We start from the raw sequence: 18016 nt of genomic DNA on the forward strand, positions 1-18016 counted from the left end.
GCCCAGGCCCAGAGTTCAAGCCCCACGACCGACAAAAAAAAAAAAAAAAGAAATTCAAAAGAAAGCTAATAATAATTGCTGGTCTATATGTGGCCAAAAGGGAACTCTATTACATTGTTGGTGGGAATGTATGCTTGTTCAACCACTCTGGAAAGCAATATGGAGGTTCCTCAAAAATCTCAACATGGAGCTACCCTGTGTCCCAACAATTTCACTCTTGGGCATTTATCCATTAGAGCACAACCAAGGCCACACTAAAGCTACCAATACAATCATGTTCATTGCAGCATTATTTACCAGAGAAACATACGTTGTATGTTTTCCCTCTCTTTGGAGGTAGTTAAAATGTGCCTATAAATCTACAAGTAAACACACTGGATGGTAAGCAAGGGGTTATAAATTTATTAACTGAAGCATAATAGGCTCAATGGACACTGCAAATAATGTAATTCTTTAGAAAGACTAAATCAAAACCCCCCAAAATGGAAATATCCAGGAAATGGGTACTTGCAAAAAGGGAAAGTGAGGCCAAGGGGAGAGAAATAGAAGAGTGAAGGGTAGAAGGAAGGAGAATGCAGGCAAGAGTTTATTGTATATACCACAAAATTGAGAAACATAAGGGCCATGTGGGTTGAAGGGGAGGTGAAGATGTTGAAGTGATGACATTGCATTTATAAACTGATAAATTAAAGAAGGCATGGTTTGGAAGGTGTGGGTGAGAATGTTGAAAGGGGTGACATTGATCAAGATGCACTGTATTCATAAACTGCTTTGGTGAACGGCAACTCCTCTCTATAAGTACTTATATATAATAAAAGTATTTTTAAGTGACTAGGTCATAAGGGCTCTACCTCACTAACAGGTTAATGTGATTTTAGCTAAAGTGAGTTGGTTATGAGGCAGTGGGTTCCTGATAAAAAGACAAGTCCCACTCCCATCCTCTCTCTCATACAGGCTTGCTTCCTTCCCTGCTTTGCTATGAGGTACCATGGAGGTCCGTGTCAGCACCAGGCTTTTGAACTTTTCGGTGCTCAGAAATATGGGTCAAATAAACCTCTATTGTTTAAAAACCAACGATCTACGGGGTCCTGTACCAGTAACAAAAAATACATGGAGAACATCCCTTCCCTTCCCTCTTTGCATAGGCCAGGAAGATGTAAGGATCCTTATATCTTTAGACAAAGTAACTGTCCTAGGGCTGGGACAGAAAATTCACTTCTTTTCAAAATGTGTAGGCCAAAAGCAGACTTAAATTGTAGTTTCAGAACTGCCCTTTCAGTGAGTTCTTGGTTGCCAAGACCCCACTCAGTTTATACTGTTATTTCCCAAGTGAGGCTAACCAGATTGATAAACGCTATACCCAGCACCTGGGATAAGGTGGAATCTCAGTGTTGTTTTTATTTGAATTTCCTTTATGGCCAGAGATGTTAACCATTTTCTTCATGGGTCTACTGGCCATTTTCACTTCTTATCCTGAGAAGTCTCTCTTTAAGTCATTAGTCCATTTATTAATTGGGTTGTTGTTTTTTTTTGAGGGTTTCCTTTTTGGGGGTTAAATTTTTTTGAGCACTACCTATATTTTCAACTTTGGGCCCTGTCTGGTATCTAGCGGGTACAAATCTTAACATTTGAAATTCTACAGTTTGCTCTTCCGTGTCTAAATGATTTTTAACTTTGAACACTCACATAACCTTTGCTTATCGGATTTCAGGAACAATAATGTCCAATTAGACATGTAGCTGTCATTTGGAAGTGGGAAGGGGTTCCCATGGTGACAAAGCAAGAGTAGGGTTTTATTGATAAACTAAGCTGTTTTACCTCATGTGATTTTGTGGTGGTAAATTCCAGTAGTGGAATTTTGCACACTACTGCCTACTTCCGAATTCAACTACAGACACTTGTCCATTGTATTATCTCAGCTGCCTTTACCAAATTCTAAAAACAAACACTAGAATTGAACACTCTCTGTATAGGTCACAAGTTTTTTTTTGGGTCCGGTCGTGGGCTCTGAACTCTGGGCCTGGGCGCTGTCCCTCAGCTCTTCAGCTCAAGGCTAGCGCTCTACCACTTGAGCCCCAGTGCCACTTCCGGCTTTTTTTCTTTTGCTTATGTGGTGCTGAGGAATCGAACTCAGGGCCTCAGGCATGCAAGGCAAGCGCTGTACCACTGAGCCACCTTCCCATCCCCAAGTTTAATAAATTTTATATTCAGTATAGTAGTAGATTTCTACCCATGATAAAGTTTAATTTTTATAAATCAGGCACAGTAAGAGGCTAAGAACAATAACTAAAATAGAACTGTTATAAGAATATAAGATTTAAATCTTATTTCTGTAATTTCCCATGTAACATTTCATATGATCATAGATAACTGAAACTAAAAGATAAGGTGAAGTGGGCACTGGTGGTTCATGCCTGTAATCCTGAGATCTGGGAATCATGGCTTGAAGCCACCAGGGCAGAAAAGTCTGTGACTCTTATCTCCAATTGAACAAAAAAAAACACAGGTAGATCTATGGCCCAAGTGGTAGAGTGCTAGCCTTGAACAAAACAGCAAAGGGAAAGTGCTCAGGCACTGAGTTTAAGCCCCAGTATATCACTAAATAAATAAATAGGAACGTTATGGAATGGAAATGATCTATTATTAAAAACTTAGAGAAGACTATGGGGAATGATGTACAAAATCAAGGCCTTATAACAAGCATTCATTACAATGCTGTTTTTAAAAAAAGCTCCTCCTGTCCTCCCTCCCCGACCCCCCCCCACCCCCAGAAGGGGCTCAAATCATATAGACATTTCTGTCAATTGAACAATCTACTGTTGATTGGTCCAGGTGGGTGGAGCAGTTCTTTCCATTTCAATTAGTCACTCAAGGACATTGTTCCTCTTGTTGCTTTATCCATCCCTAGAGTGTTTTGCTCCATGTTTGAATTACATCAAAGAGAGATCACAGACATTTTTTTTCAGCCAAATCTTATGGAAAGTTGCATGATACTCTTCCACTCAACAATCTTCCACACTGTTGGTGAGAATTAATCATATGATCACAACTGGCTGAGAAATGGAGGCTCTGGCGGCACATCCAGGGGCCCCACTAAAATTCTATTAGCAGGAAAGAAGAGAAGAAAGGATTTCTGATGACCACTAGCAGTCCTCCCCACCATGCTCATCTCTAGGAAAATGAATCTCCTGAGAAGTACGGAGATCCAACTCAATCATGGTTTCCTGAGAGCTTAAAGTTAGCTATGGCTCAGAGGCCAAAAAGGGAGTCTTTGACCTCTCACACAATAACAGAAAACTTCATTGTTTTTTACTTATTGGAATCAACTGTGGAGATTATTTTCTATTCACCACCAAAATGTCTTGGTGTAAAGTACAGAATATTTTTGCTTTTTATTTTTTGCCTTTGTAGAAGAGGAAATCTAAGTTATGTTCTAAAAGGTGAGCTGTAGTCAGGGCTCTTCTCAAATCTCAGCCCTTTTGTTCTACCCTGGGCCTTCTTCAGAGGCTCTGCCCCCTCCATCCCCCACTGCACAAAAGAACACAAGATAATCTTTCTCCAAATGGTCCAGGACTTCTGAGTTTTCTCCTCCCCTGAGAATGTCTTGGATACTGAGAGAAAAATATAACAGTGTTAAATAAATAGAGGAATGCATTGGCTCATGTAATATAAAAGTCCAGGGGACACATTGTAGATGATACTGCTTGATCCAGGAGGTCAAATACAATATCAAAGTATGTTTGTCAATGCTACTTTTCTGGGTGTTGGCTTGCTCCTTTGCCAGTCCTCATTCTAGTAGTTTCTAACATTTCAAACTTTCAGATTCAGAGTTCTAACTACAGCCCTAATGGAGAGCAAATCTCTTTCTTATCGCCACCAACAAAAGAATCCAAGATCATTGCTCCATTGCCTTGCCTCATCCCTTGCTCATCTTAAAATAAATCAGTGCAACTACAGAGTTGAGTGCTCTGAATGACCAGGACCACATTATATGCTGCATCCAGAGCAAAAGGTTAACACCCCACCACACAGTAGAAAGAAAAACATGGTGCTATTGACCAAAGGGAGCAAGGATATCAGGTGACAAAATCACAAATGCCTGCTAATCCAGTGACCTGTGGAGTTGATACTTCTGAATAATTTTAGGATGACTCTTAAATACTTGCTTTTAAGTAAGGAAATTCTTTAAACCTTTCAAACAACTAATTTACCCAAATCATCCTCTTGCAGTGTCATAGCCCACATGTTTGTGGCTATCATATCTCCATGGCCTCCCCTTGCAGGCGAGCATCTATTTTCCCACTAGGACCTAGTGACAGTGAATTATATCACAGTATTTACCAGGCTGTTTCTTGTAGTTTGATTTTACAGACTGTTTCCGTTTTCTATAACTTCACCCCATACTTTATTTCTAATGCAAATGCTAAGAAAATCATAGGCCAGGGACTAGGGGCTCATACTCACAGGAGACTAAGATCTGAGAATCATGGTTCAAAGCCAGCAGGAGCAGAGAAGTCCATGGGATTCTTATCTCAAGTTAACCATTGAACAGCTGGCAAGAAACGAGCAGCACACCTTACAGGTTCATATGCCTATGCTACTCAGGAGGCTGAGATCTGAGGATCATAGTTTGAAGCAAGCCCAGGTAAGAAAATCCGTGATATTCTTATCTCCAATTAATCATAGAAAGAGTCGGAAGTGGAACTGTGACTCAAGTGGTAGAGAGCTAGCCTGGAGCAAAAAAGGAGGTCAGGGATATCTCGTAGGCCCAGAGTTCAAGCTCCAGTACTGGCAAAAATAAAGCTGGAAGTGAAGTGTGGCTCAAGTTGTAGAGCAGCAGCTTTGAGCAGAAAAAGCCAAGTAAAACTGTGAGGCCCTGAGTTCAGTCAAGCCACAGAATTGGCACACACACACACACACACACATACACACACACACACACAAGTTATGTATTGACATAGATAAGTGGAAATCATCCATTATAATAATAGTTTGTAAAAGAATTGTAGGAAATCAAGCATTTAATTGTCCCAATAACTGAACAGATCTTTCCAAGATTCATTTAAGATTAGTCCTATTGATAGGTAGATATTCTCCAGGGCTTGAAACTGACAGGGCATATCTCAAAATAATAGCAAGACTGATATCACTAATGGGGACTAGTTAGGGAGCAGAGATTGTAGTTTTAACATTGTCATCTTGCAGCAAAGTTAGATTAAGAGGAACTTAATTCAATGTATGTGGAGGAGATTAAGAACACTGACTGGGTTAAAAATCTTAATGCTATGACTTACTCTGTCTATTTGATATTAGATCAGTAACTTGACTTCATTATCTATCAATTTCTCCATTTATAAATTGGAAATAATAATAATATTGGCCTCTCAGCATTGATGTGATGCTTAGATGAGTTAGTAGGTGTAAAAATGTTTAGAGTATTTTAAGAGCTATAAAAGTAACAGAATGGCCATATACATATAAAATTACTTCCGTGATGATGATCATTATTTTTTTCATGAAAATTCATACATAAATATTCAGCACACAAAGGGAGAGAAGCATTATTCAGTAGCAAGTTCCTTGAAGAAACAACCGAAGCACAAAGCCCACATGTTCTTTTATGAACCCAGCCTAAATTATCCACATGTGAGTAAGAAAGTGGGAATGACATAGTAATGGAAAAACAGGCTAATCAGCCCGCCCCACTTCCACATTCAACGGTGGAATAATTTATGGGAAAGCTCTCTCTCTCTTTCCAAGTTTCTAAAAGCTGCAATCACATCACTATATGGAGAGAGCTACAAAATCAAGCTCCAAACAATGAAAACATCAGTTTCTTAATGGAACAGCTCCAACCATCTGGCATTCATATGTTGTTTGTGGGGGTGGTTATTGTACAGGCGTAGTGACCCAACCCCACCTCCAGGCACAAAGCTTTCATGCAGGAAGTTTTTACCCTGGGCACTTGTGGCTGATTAGTATTACCAGAAGAGGGTTTCCCCCACTCCAGTTCCTTTGTTACAATTACAAATTCAGGTCTATTATTTTTTTTTCCATGAGCACACACAAAGAAGGAAACTTCAAATATATTTGTAAGGAAAAAGATTAGGTAGAAGGACATTTTAGTATTTCAGAAAGAAATTTGTTAAGAAAATCTTAAAAAATATCTTTTAAAAGAAGTGTCCTGCTTCATAGGCTGGATATAGGCTTAATGGTAAGCAGTGATCCTCTAAATGGATTTGCAATGAGATATTTAGGTAGCTCTTGTTTTACTTTAAAAACTTTAATGGAAAAAAAACTTGAACCACACAAAGTAATAACATTTCATAGGTTTTTGCATAACTGTCTTTTTTTTTTTTTTGCTGGTCATGGGGCTTGAACTCAGGGCCTGGGCTCAGTCCCTGAGCTTCTCAGTGTTCAAAGCTAGCACTCTACCACTTGAGCCACAGTGCCACGTCCAGCTTTTATTTGAGTAGTTTCTAGGAGATAAGAGTCTGATGGACTTTCCTGTCTGAACTGCCTTGGAACAGTGATGCTTAGATTTCAGCCTCCTGAGTAGCTAGGACTACAGGCGTGAGCCACCAGTGCCCAGCTCATAACTCAATTTTATAAGTTTATTTTCTTTTCCCCTTTACTATGGAATATGACCTATAGTTAAAGGTTTATTTTAGTTGGTATCAAGGTTTCAATGGCCCTCCTTCTCTCCTTCCTTCTTCCCTTCCTTCCCTATCTTCCTTCCTTCCTTCCTTCTTTCCTTCCTTCCTTTTTTTCCCTCTCTTCCTTCTGCACTCCTTTTCTCTCAAAAAGAACAAAAATTTCTAATATATGTAAATACTAAATATATACTAATGTCTTGGACCACTTGGGTTTCCATAATAAAATGGACTAAACAGTAGCATAAAAAATGTTAAAGGTTCAGCGGTAGAGTGCTTCCTTAGCATGTGCCCTTCCAGGCCTTACAAAATATGTTTTTAATTGACTAATAATAATTGCATATATTTTATGGGTGTGGATGGCTTTTAAACAACAAGAGCATATTACTCATAATTCTAGAGATTGGGAATTCTAAGGTCAAAATACTGAAAGATTGTGTCTGGTGAAGGCCTTTTTTCTGGTTCACAGATAGTGTCTTCTTGTGCTGCTCTCACATGGCAGAACTGGCAGGGTAGCTCTTTGAGGCCTCTTATATAAGGCCACTAATCCTGTTCATGAGAGAATAGACAGAATCACCTCCCAAACACCCCACCTTTTAATACTATCACCCTCATTATTAGAATTCAACATGGGAATTTGAAGAGGACCTAAGCATTCAGACCACAGCTCAAGTGCTAGAGGTGTAAACCAAGTTAAGAGCATTTACTATTTATTTCCAAAAAGAAAATAAACTTGGGGGGAGTATGGGAAGGGATGGGAAGGGGAAACAAAGAGGAGGCAACAACGCTTGATAAGAAATGTACTGGTTATCTTGCCCATGTAATTGTAACTCCTCTGTACAGTATTCTCACAATAAAAAATAAATAAATAAAATTTTTAAAAAATCAAAAAAAAAACAAACTTGGTTACGCATTCAGCACCAGAAACTAAAGAGAGTAAGACAATAAACCTAAGATCAGTATAAAGGATTTGACCATGCACAAAACAATGAATGATTACACAGCAATGAGTGAATAGGATTAATATATCTTAAATCTGTTTCTTTGTTTAGAGATTAGAAAATGACCGTTAGCAAAGCAAATTGTGTTTACAAAAAACAATCTACAGCATTAGGATAAATGAAAGGGTAAGATACACTTAAGAAAATATTATAACAATTCCAAGTCAGGCCATTTGGAAATCTCAATCAAAAGACTATTAAATAAAATGTATTTAAAGATAATTGAATGACTTAAGTAGGACATTAACTATTGAAGATACATGGAAAGGTCTGGTTTTCTCTAAGAAACAAATAGTGAAGCTAGTTAAGAGTTTAGAGGATGAAATGGAGTCATGGCTCAAGTGGTAGTGTATAAGCCTTAAATGAAAAAGCCAGGCAAGAATGCAAGACTCTAACTTCAAGACCCAGTACCAGCATACGGGGGGGGGGGGGGAAACAAGAAAAAAGAGAATATAGTGGGGTTGTTGAAGAGTAATATCTATGAAAGGAAAAGGTGGAGAAGAAATATGGGGCAGGGAATAACATCAGATCAAGTTGTAGATCCTATAAAGTCTTTGCTAGCCCAAGATGGATCTTGGGAGCAAAGGTAGCCCATTAGAGATGTTTATCATTGGACAGAAATGGCTAGGCCTGTCTTTAATTAGTCATTGGTTGTCATGAGAAGAGAATACTCTTGATTTTTACTAGGTGCCCAGTCACTGGCTGAAGGAATAGTCCAGTTAGTATACAACCTCATCTCTAAAGCTAGAAAGGACTGAGAAGGTGCTAACTACTGTAGTCTATCAGCTAACTACACTTTCCCCCGACTGGTCCCTTGAAGGAGATTAGAATAGTACATATCCCTGTCTGCCATAATCTTACCCTTTGCTCTACATGGATCTGTCTCTAAGTTTGTTGAGGAAGCAATTCCTCCAGGAATCTGGAGGGAAAACTTAGAAGAAGGTTAGTAGTAGGATTGACTGTTTTCATTAGTGCACTTAGTCCGAGGAACACAATTGGTACCCATCCTATTCCTCCCCTATTGTGCATGCTGATCCTTCAAACCCTCAGTTAAACACCTTTGCCAGGCTTCATAACTTGGCCTTCTGCTGGACCTAAACCCCTATTCCTCAGCAGTCTGTGTCCTTGGTACCAGTACTTTATTTTTGTAGTTGCTGTGTTTTCCTATTCATAGTCACAATTGGTTAAAAGAGTATCAGTAGACACTGAAGCCATGCCCAAAGGAGTCTTACACATATTTCCCTGCTTCCATTTTAATAACAGCATCTCTATCTCCTCCTAGTAATAATCAGAGTGAATTATCCCAGAAAGGTTGTTGGTCATACTTCTGTCTCTAAACACAAGGACCCCAAAATTCAATCACGGCTTATGGCACCAAGACATTAGCGTTGTCCCCTAAGGAAAATGTAGCAGCTCTAACCCTAAAGAACCCTAGTGGTACAGAGAGAAGACAAACATCCCAGTGGTAGTGATGGCAAGTGGGGCCATTTTTGCCTTTATCTTCTTGGTTTGTGTGTCCTTTTTTCCCCTCGTTGAAGACACAATACTATATGAAAGTCTCTGGCCCAGTGCAAATATTATATCCTGAAAGGTAGTTCCCACCCTTGCCTTCTCCAAGTTGGTCCATCTCTCAGCAGAAAGCTTCAGAATGGTAGAGAATATGCTGAGATCACATGGACTTTATTTCCCTATAAACAATGCCCTGGGTTGTATGTTATTCAGGATTCTAGGCCTGTGGATCAGACATTCCAAAGGTAATGATATATCCAGACTATGAACTGTTAATCCTTCTAAGTTGGAAGAAGCCCAACCTAGCCCAACCTAGCCAAACTTGGCAAGTTGACCAGGTCAATTTGGTTTCCTTTAAGATTAGTTCTTACTAGGGGTTCAGAGTTATTCTCTATCCCTGGCACCTTAGATATTCAAAAGTAACACTAGACAGATGAGCTTTCTAAATACAGGTCTATGTGGTCATGCCCAGGCCCAGCCTTCCTGAGGGCCACGTCATTCATTGTCTAATGGTGTCATTGCTGATAAAGACTGGCTCAGCATTCCTGCTATGGAAATGAACAGGAATTCAATCTCTTATCTATCCTTTATGGTTGAAGAGCTATGAAGGGGAGGATCATGTTCATTCAAGTTCATTTTGGAATTGATTATGATATTCAGTTTAATTTGTACTTGCCAAAACTTGTCCCTAATGGGTGAAGTCCATGCTTTCTGAGTCTAAATTTCTACAAGTCAGTGCAGAGCTATCTCTGGAAAGAAGTCTATTTATTTTCACTGTCAGTCTTTCAAGAACTTTAAGTCCCTCTAAAGTGCTGTAAATATAATTTTTCATACTTTTCAATTCCTTCCTTCCTTCCCTCCTTCCTTCCTTCTTCCTTTCCTTCCTTCCCTCCTTCCTTCCTTCTTTCCTTCCTTCCTTCCTTCCTTCCTTCCTTCCTTCCTTCCTTGTCCTTCTTCCCTTCCTTTCTCTCTCTGCCTATCCCTCCTTCCTTCCCTCCCTTCTTTTCTTTCTCTCTTTCATTTTTTTAGAGATCAGAGATATTAAGCTCACCAACATATTTTATCAAGGTTAATTTGTTATCCTCTTCCTTTATTCTGCTCCCACTGCATCTCCGAAATATGCACGTGCATGTGTGTAGGTGTACATGTGTGTGTGTGTGTGTGTGTGTGTGCATGCACATGACAGTACAGGGGCTCAAACTCAGGGCCTTGTGTTCTTGATAGTGCTCTACGACTTGAGCCACACTTTTACTTCCAGCATTTTGCTGGTTAATTGGAGATAAAACTCTCATGGGCCTGGGTTATCTTTGGGCCTTGATACTCAAATCTCAACCTCCTAAGTAGATAGAATTACATGTGTGAGCCACCAGCACTTAGAATTTCATGTATTGTGAGTATATTAGTAATTTGCTCTCAAATGTTGCTGACTAGTCTATGTGTGTCCACGTATGTGTGTGTATGTTTATGTGTGTGTGTTGCTTTTGGAATTTATTCTCTCTGCTCTTGGCAGAGAAATGTGTGTGTGGGGGGGGGAGGGTTGTCAGAGACATTTGCTTAGATATAATCAGTGCTTAATCCAGCGGAGTGTGTGCAAAGGTTTGACATCTCCCTAGCTTGCTAACGCTCTCTAATGCTGTAGAGAGTTGATCATTTGAATCCTTTTGTCTGATCCACACAGTCACAGATAAAGAACACCGCGGAACCCTGGTGATTACATTTTAAAAATGTGAGTGAATGTAAACTAGTTAGTGCCCAAGTAGGTCAGAACATATAGTATAGCTAGATGCCTCTTCCAGAACATAAATACTCTGTATGTCTGTGTAACAGTTTCATAACTTTGCTTACCTTCTCAAAGGGAAAATTCAGAGCCTCCTGCTGAAGGAACATTAGCCCCTACTTGTTCTGCTTTGTTCTGGAAGGTATCAAGGGCCATGGAAGCAAAACAACAGGAATGACAATAAATCACACATTGCAGAAAATGTCTCTTCCTCACTCTTGTATAGAATGGACAATACTGTTCACAATCCTTCAATTACTCATTGCATCACTTGAGGCAGACGACCTGTCGGTTACAACATCTCACAAAAACTCTTCAACAAGTCATATTTTATATGAAAGAAAGGAACAGATAATTTTTTGCACATTGTGTACAGAATTCTTCTCTGTTCTGAAAGGATGCAGATATTCTAAATATGTGAAAATTTTACTTAAAAAATTAACGTTTTCAACTCATTAAAAACCCCTAAAATGGTGTGAGGTAGGGATCTGATTTTTTTTCTACATATGTGTCAATCATCTCAGCATCATTAAATGAAACATGTTTGTCATATCAGTTTTCATCAACTCATTGGTCATTGGTCACTTATATGTAGTTCTGCTTTTGAACCTTTCATTATATTATTTGTCCTCAAGCCAGTTGTAGTCTTTAAGAATTCCCTTGGGCTAGTAATGAGAATGTGGCTTAGTGGTAGAGTGCTTGCCTTTAGTGGTAGAGTGCTTGCCTAGCATGCAGTGCCACAAAAACAGAAAAAGCCGGCAGTGGAGCTGTGGCTCAAGTGGTAGAGTGCTAGCCTTGAGCAAAAGAAACTCAGGGACAGTGCCCAGACCCTGAGTTCAAACCCCAGGACTGGCAAAAAAAAAAAAAAAAAGAATTCCCTTGGTTATTCCTAGTCTCTCCCCTTCTACATAGATTTTAGAGTTACTTTATCCAGGTTTGTGAAATTATTACAATGCAAAGTACAGTGTTTTGTTTTGTATGTTTGTTTGTTTTTGTCCTTAGGCTTGAACTCTGGGCTTGTGTGCTGTCCCTGAGCTCTTCAGCTCAAGGCTAGCACTCTACCCCTTTAAGCCACAGCAACACTTCCATTTTCTGGTGGTTAAGTGGAGAGAAGAATCTCACAGATTTTCTCGTCTGGACTGGCTATGAACCATGATCCTCAGACCTCAGACTCCTGAGGAGCTAGGATTACAGGTGTGAACCACCAGCACCTGGCCTAGTGGTTTTTTGTTGTTTGTTTGTTTGCCTGCTAGTCTTGGGGCTTGAACTCAGGGCCTGGGTACTATCCCTGAGCTTCTTTTGCTCAAGGCTAGCTACCACTTGAGCCACAGTGGCCTTTTCTGTTTATGTGGTATTGAGGAATGGAACCCAGGGCTTCATGCATGCTAGGCAAGCACTCTGCCCCAGTGTATTTTATTTTATTTATTTATTTATTTATTTTTGTTTTTTTTTTTGTCCAGTTGTGGGGCCTGAACTCTGGGCCTGGGTGCTGTTCCTCAGCTCTTCAGCTCAAGGCTAGTGTTCTACCACTCAAGCCACAGCGCCATTTCTGGCTTTTTTCTTTTTGCTTATGTGGTGCTGAGGAATTGAACCCAGGGCCTCAGGCATGCAAGGCAAGCGCTCTACCACTGAGCTACCTTCCCTGCCCTCCCAGTGTATTTTATATACAGAATTTTTTCACCCACAAATTTGGTGTATCTTTTTATTATGTATATTAATAAAATGGCCTAATTTTCTTCACACAGACACTAGTCTTTTACCCAAGTTATGATATGACATGTTGCTATTGTAAGTAGTACTTTTTTAGAATAAAAGCTGGGACTTTTTTTTTACATATTGATCTTCTATTCAAGAATGTTGCTAAGTTCTTATATTGAACATAATCCTTTATTAAATTTGCTTGCATTTCATAAATCATATTTTTCTTTTCTCTTAATTCTTAAACTGTGTAGATTCTTTTTATTCTTCTTTTATTATGTTGGCAAGGGCTTCACTAAACTGTGGAGTATATATGGCCAAAGCTATTTTTTGTTTTATTAACTTTAAAAGGAAGTGTCTATTGAATTAACATTAAGAATAATGCTTGTAAAATGGAAATGGTGGCATACTGTAATCCTAGTAGTCAGAGTTGAATACAGGTGAGTCTCCAGACCAAAGATAGCTAACAGAGAGTTCCAGTGTACTCATTACCTTGTTCATGTAACTGTAACCCCTCTGTACAGTATTTTTTATAATAAAAAACATACAAAAAAAGAACAATACAGCAAGATTGTCTTAAAAAAAAAGAAAGAAAAGCTAAGCAGGGTCATACAAACTTGTAATCTCTGCACTTGGGAAGCAGAGGAAAGAAGCCCTCCAGGCTGGGTTACACAATAAGACTCCATCTCAAAACACCAAAAAAAAAAAAAAAACTATAAAAAACCCATACAACTTTCAAATTCAATAATGGTTTAAATTACATTCACCTTCATCATTTAAAAAATTCTATATGTTTTATAATACTTGCTTATTATTTAAAATATCTATGTCCACTAAGGTTTAGTTTCTACCCTAAAAAGCAGAACTAGCTCCTTCCGGCTTGAGCCTGCCAAAGGGCCACTCTTCTATCCTTGGTATGATCCCACCCCCTCTGGCTCTGATCATGGTTACTAAACCTCCAGCACTTGAAAAAAAGTCTTATTTCTTTTCTCTATTGTCACTGTTGGCTTTATAGAAATTGATCTATTTTACTAGTGTTTTATTTTATTTTATTTTTTATAAAACTAGCATTTCCCTCAGTGCTGGTGGATTATGCCTCTAATTAGCGATACTCAAAAGCTGAGAGCTGAAGTTCATGGTTTAAAGCCTGCCTAGGCAGGAAAAGTTTTTAAGATTCTTACCTTCAGTCAACCACCAAAAAGCCAGAAATGGAGCTGTGACTCAAGTGGTAGAATGCTAGCCTTGAGCAACAAAAGGTCAGGGACAGTGCCCAGGCCCTGAGTTCAAGCCCCAAGACTGGCACAAAAACAAAAGAAAACAGAGCAAAAAACACCTAGCAGTTTGTTTGGTTCAACCTTTCTATCATTTCTTTGTATCTTGGTCTACTTTTAATGTTCAAGTTGTATATATAATTTTATTCATTTTTCTTTTTTTATTATTTTTATTTTTTATTGTGAAAATACTGTACAGAGGGGTTGCAATTACTTTTATTTATTTTTCTAAATTCTTTTCCTTTTCCTTGCTTTCAGAGCTAAACCTTTTTACTTGGATAAAGGAGACAGCAGAGACAGGATTTGTTAGCCCTTGGTCTATTTCAAACATTACCTGCGTTATTTATGCAAATATATGAGATCACAAAGGTGAGTACCCAGTCCCTGTTTCTGAAACAGCTCACTGGGGCCCTGACCACATGGTAGCTGCCAGGCTGGTGTGCATGTAGCTCTAACTTTGAGTCCCTGTTTCTGCAGTCTCCTTTGCGGTTTCTTCTCTAATGTTGCTTTTTAAGTCTAAATTGGGCTGCCCTGCCCACCACTATCTTTGGCCTTTTAAAATAGAAAGGTTTTCTAAGGAAAATGGTTTTAAACACTGGGAGAAACTCAGGAGATTCTAATACCCAGCTTGAAGAAGGATAGAACCTGTACCTGGGGAAATTGAAAACCTTTTCTCTAGGAGACTGAATTCTTTCAGCATATTGCCTCACTAAAATATATTCTTTGAATATATCAAAAATATTTTTTGAACCAATCTCTATTTAATAAACCGGAGGGAAAGTTTTCAACTGATCTCTGTGATGATGGTTACTCTCTAGGTTTATTTTTTATTTAATTTTTATTGTTTATTTTATTTTATTTTTGCCATAGGGAAGGTAACATAGGGAAGAAAAAGAGAATTGGGAGACTTGGCAAACCCTTTTGAACAAATAATAGTGCCACAGGCAGTGATAGCTAATTTTTCAATCCAAAGGAAATGTTCCTGATTAATATCAATAATCTGACAGAGTCTATAGTATTCTTTAACATATGAATATAAAAATGCTGCTAGTATGTCCATCATCAAACATTTTCTCTGGACACACACACATATATATATATATACATTTTTTTCTCTCTCTCATGCTTGATGACACCAATTGCTTTTTAGCTCTGTTGAAACTATTTACAGAAACAGATCTTGAGAAATGCACCTTAGCAGAGAACAGGAGAGAAAGTTTAGGACAGAAAACATTAGGATGACTCTTCAAGGAATAAATTTGAATGACCAAAAGAAGATTCTGGACAGGAGAAAACATGAATCAAGTGAATCAAGGTGAGTCCCCTTTTTTATTTCCCTTAAAATAACTTCCTCCAGTTAGTGATTTAAGGAACCTATTCAAATACTTTATCTCACTTTGATAAAGACAACCTGGAGCCCTATAAATTAGATTGTATGGGTGTAGCCCCATTTTTACAGACTAGAAAGCAGCTTCACTGAGAACGTGACACTAGTGTAGATGGGTTAGTCTGTGTGCAGGTTTTGTATTGTATCTCATTTTCCCCTTTTATACTGCACACACAATGATCTACTTTTGATTGTAAAGTTATTGACCTAAAGCAAGCTGTGGAGGCAGTCTCCCTGAGACAGGCCTATGCTTGTCAGAAATACAAGTCTAGCCAGGCTGACCTTTGAGTTTGTGTTCTCCAGTTCATTTAGGCCATGGCAGAGCAAAATAAATAAGAGATAAAATGTTTCACAGCAAATAATGTTCTCTTTCTTCTTGACTCTCCTTTCCCTCCTCCCTTTCTCCCTCCCCCTCTCCCTCCTCCTCCTTTCCTCCTCTTTCTTTCAGTGCTGATAAGAACCAAGGGCCTTGACATGCTAGACAAGAGTTCTACCATTTAGGTACACTGACATCCTCTAACATATTCCTGAATACTCATACCCTGTTAGGACAGATGATCCTGCTTGTAGCTAGAAAAGACTGCATAGTAGTTAAAATGTATCTGGTGTGGAAGCCACTGCATTCCTTAGGAATACAAGGCATAAAAATCAATATATTTTTAAATATTCAAGCCTAGTGCTAAAAATCTCACATCTGTAATCCTAGCTACTTGCTTCATCTTTTGAGGCTATCCCTGGCAAAAAGTTGAGCCCCTATCTGAACCTATCTGACCAGGTTTTGAGACCCCATCTCAAGTGATACACAGCTGTCATTCCAGCTACACAGGAAATATAAACAGGAGAACCTCAGTCTGGGTGAAAATTGAGGCCCTATTTGAGAATTAATGAAAGCAAAAAGGGCTGGGAGTGTAGGTCAAGTGGTGGAACACCTCCCCAACAAGAACAAGGTTCTGAGTTCAAATCCAGTACTATTAAGAAAGGAAAGGAAGAACGAAACTCAAGCAGAAATTACATTTGCATTGTGTCTTTGATAGTTGGGGAAAGGCTAACCATGGAAATAATTTTAAAACATTTTTTCTCTTCATTAGCCATAGAAGTATTGATATTGAAAAACCTAGTAAATGAAGCATGTAAAAAAGTGAAGCATGGGGAAAAATAGCAAATAAGGGACTTTTCTAGTTAAAGTAAAAGCCTTTTTCATATAACCAATATATACTTTTTAAGGTTTATATTGAACATTTTTCTATTCATCTTAATATAATATCCCTTAGAGTTTAAGCTCAACCCCTGTCATTATTTGTAAGATAAGGGAGTGATTCTATATTTATATTTTATTTTATATTTATTTGCAAGGTAAGTGAATGTTTTTTAATATTTATATGTGTGTGCATTTATATGCATTTCTGAGGGCTGTATACAAACATAGCACTATGCATGTATCAAAAATTAATGATTCACATTTGAAGTCAATTATTGTGAAAAGAATCATAAATTGGTAGGAAAAGAGAGAAAGCAGAGTCTTTAAAAAGCTGATCTTCAAAAAGAAACCAGAACAATGGTTTTAGAAAGGACTCAGCTTTGGGAAGTAAGTGATCAATAGCCAGGACTCAGCTTTGGGAAGTAAATAATCAATAGGACTCAGCTTTGAGCATCCTGAGTTGGGTCAAGGTTCTCAGCAGTGAATGGCGTGAAATGATCATGATGCCTTCAACCCGTCACTCACCAGTGGCTTGAGAAGTTTCCATCTGCTGCAAGAAGCCTTAAGGTACACCCCCCCCCTCCAACTCTAGCTCCAGGGTTGGTGGTGCCCTCAGCCTCAGAGTCCAGGATTACAACCAAGACAGCAGCACTCCCTGGCTGTCGGAGACACAGTGGGCTGAAACAGTCCTGAGGCGTGGGCAGTGCCCTGTGCCATTCCATGCCTGAGCTGATGAAGCTTTTGTTCCCAAAGCAGCTACAATTGATGAGGCAACCCTGGTGGCACACGGGAGGCAGAGAATTGGGATGACTCCAGGCACCCTGGCAAGCCAGAGGAGGGAGGTGGGTGGTTAGGATGGTATGGCCAGAGACCCACCTCCTCCCACCGCTGGGTGCTCTCAAAGCACCAGGATGGGCTCCAGGAGCTGGCCCCCTCCGCTGAGCGCCCCAAGGCCTCGCGTAGGGCCGGCAGGCAGCTCCCGCCCACACCTCCAGGTGTGCCGTCCCCACCCTTACATTACTCTTAGGGAAAATTGATGGTTTGCCCTGGCAAAGTTAATTCCGCGAGGGAAGGGGGAAGAGAAATGTATATTCCTGGGTCTGGAAAACGAAGATTGCAGAAGGCAGCAGTTGTTTTTGGTCTGGAGTCTGGGGGACATAAAAAAAAAATCCGAGGCAGAATCTTTAGCCGCCTTTCTTCGAGCAAAGTCCACTCTGTGTGGCCGCCTGCAGCCAGGGCTGAGCGCGGAGAAACTTTGCGCCTTCCGGAAAGATTAGAAACTGGCGTTGGGAGAGAGTGAGGCCTGACACTCGGGATTTTGCGGGAAGGGGTGGAGGGGGGGGCGCAGGATGTTTTCCAGAGCTTTCCACATGGGGATGGACGAGCCGATTCACGGTGCAGAGAGCACGGCGGAGTCCTGCAGGCTGTCCCGGGGCGCTCGGGTGAGTGCGGGAGGGGTCGAGGCGCGGGTGGCCCGGCGTGCAGGGGGAGGTGGGCGTGTCCGCACCGGGGCTGGGGGGGG

At 39.8% G+C, this 18016-nt stretch overlaps 1 protein-coding gene and 1 long non-coding RNA gene across 2 annotated transcripts in view; both read left to right on the forward strand.

Moving 5' to 3' along the window:
• The window catches only part of LOC105990818, a 153050-nt gene extending 137061 nt beyond the window's left edge, over positions 1-15989 (forward strand). Inside the window, exons 3-5 of the long non-coding RNA XR_001175334.1 lie at positions 14168-14278; positions 15060-15224; positions 15745-15989. This is a non-coding gene — a long non-coding RNA (uncharacterized LOC105990818). The remainder of the gene's footprint in view (positions 1-14167; positions 14279-15059; positions 15225-15744) is intronic.
• The window catches only part of Lpar1 (lysophosphatidic acid receptor 1), a 126901-nt gene continuing 124874 nt past the window's right edge, over positions 15990-18016 (forward strand). The window contains exon 1 of the mRNA XM_013023313.1: positions 15990-17936. The gene's annotated coding sequence lies outside the window, so the exon portion shown is untranslated. The remainder of the gene's footprint in view (positions 17937-18016) is intronic.

Source organism: Dipodomys ordii, unplaced genomic scaffold, assembly GCF_000151885.1.
Source record: "Dipodomys ordii isolate 6190 unplaced genomic scaffold, Dord_2.0 Scaffold67, whole genome shotgun sequence".
NCBI lineage: Eukaryota > Metazoa > Chordata > Mammalia > Rodentia > Heteromyidae > Dipodomys > Dipodomys ordii.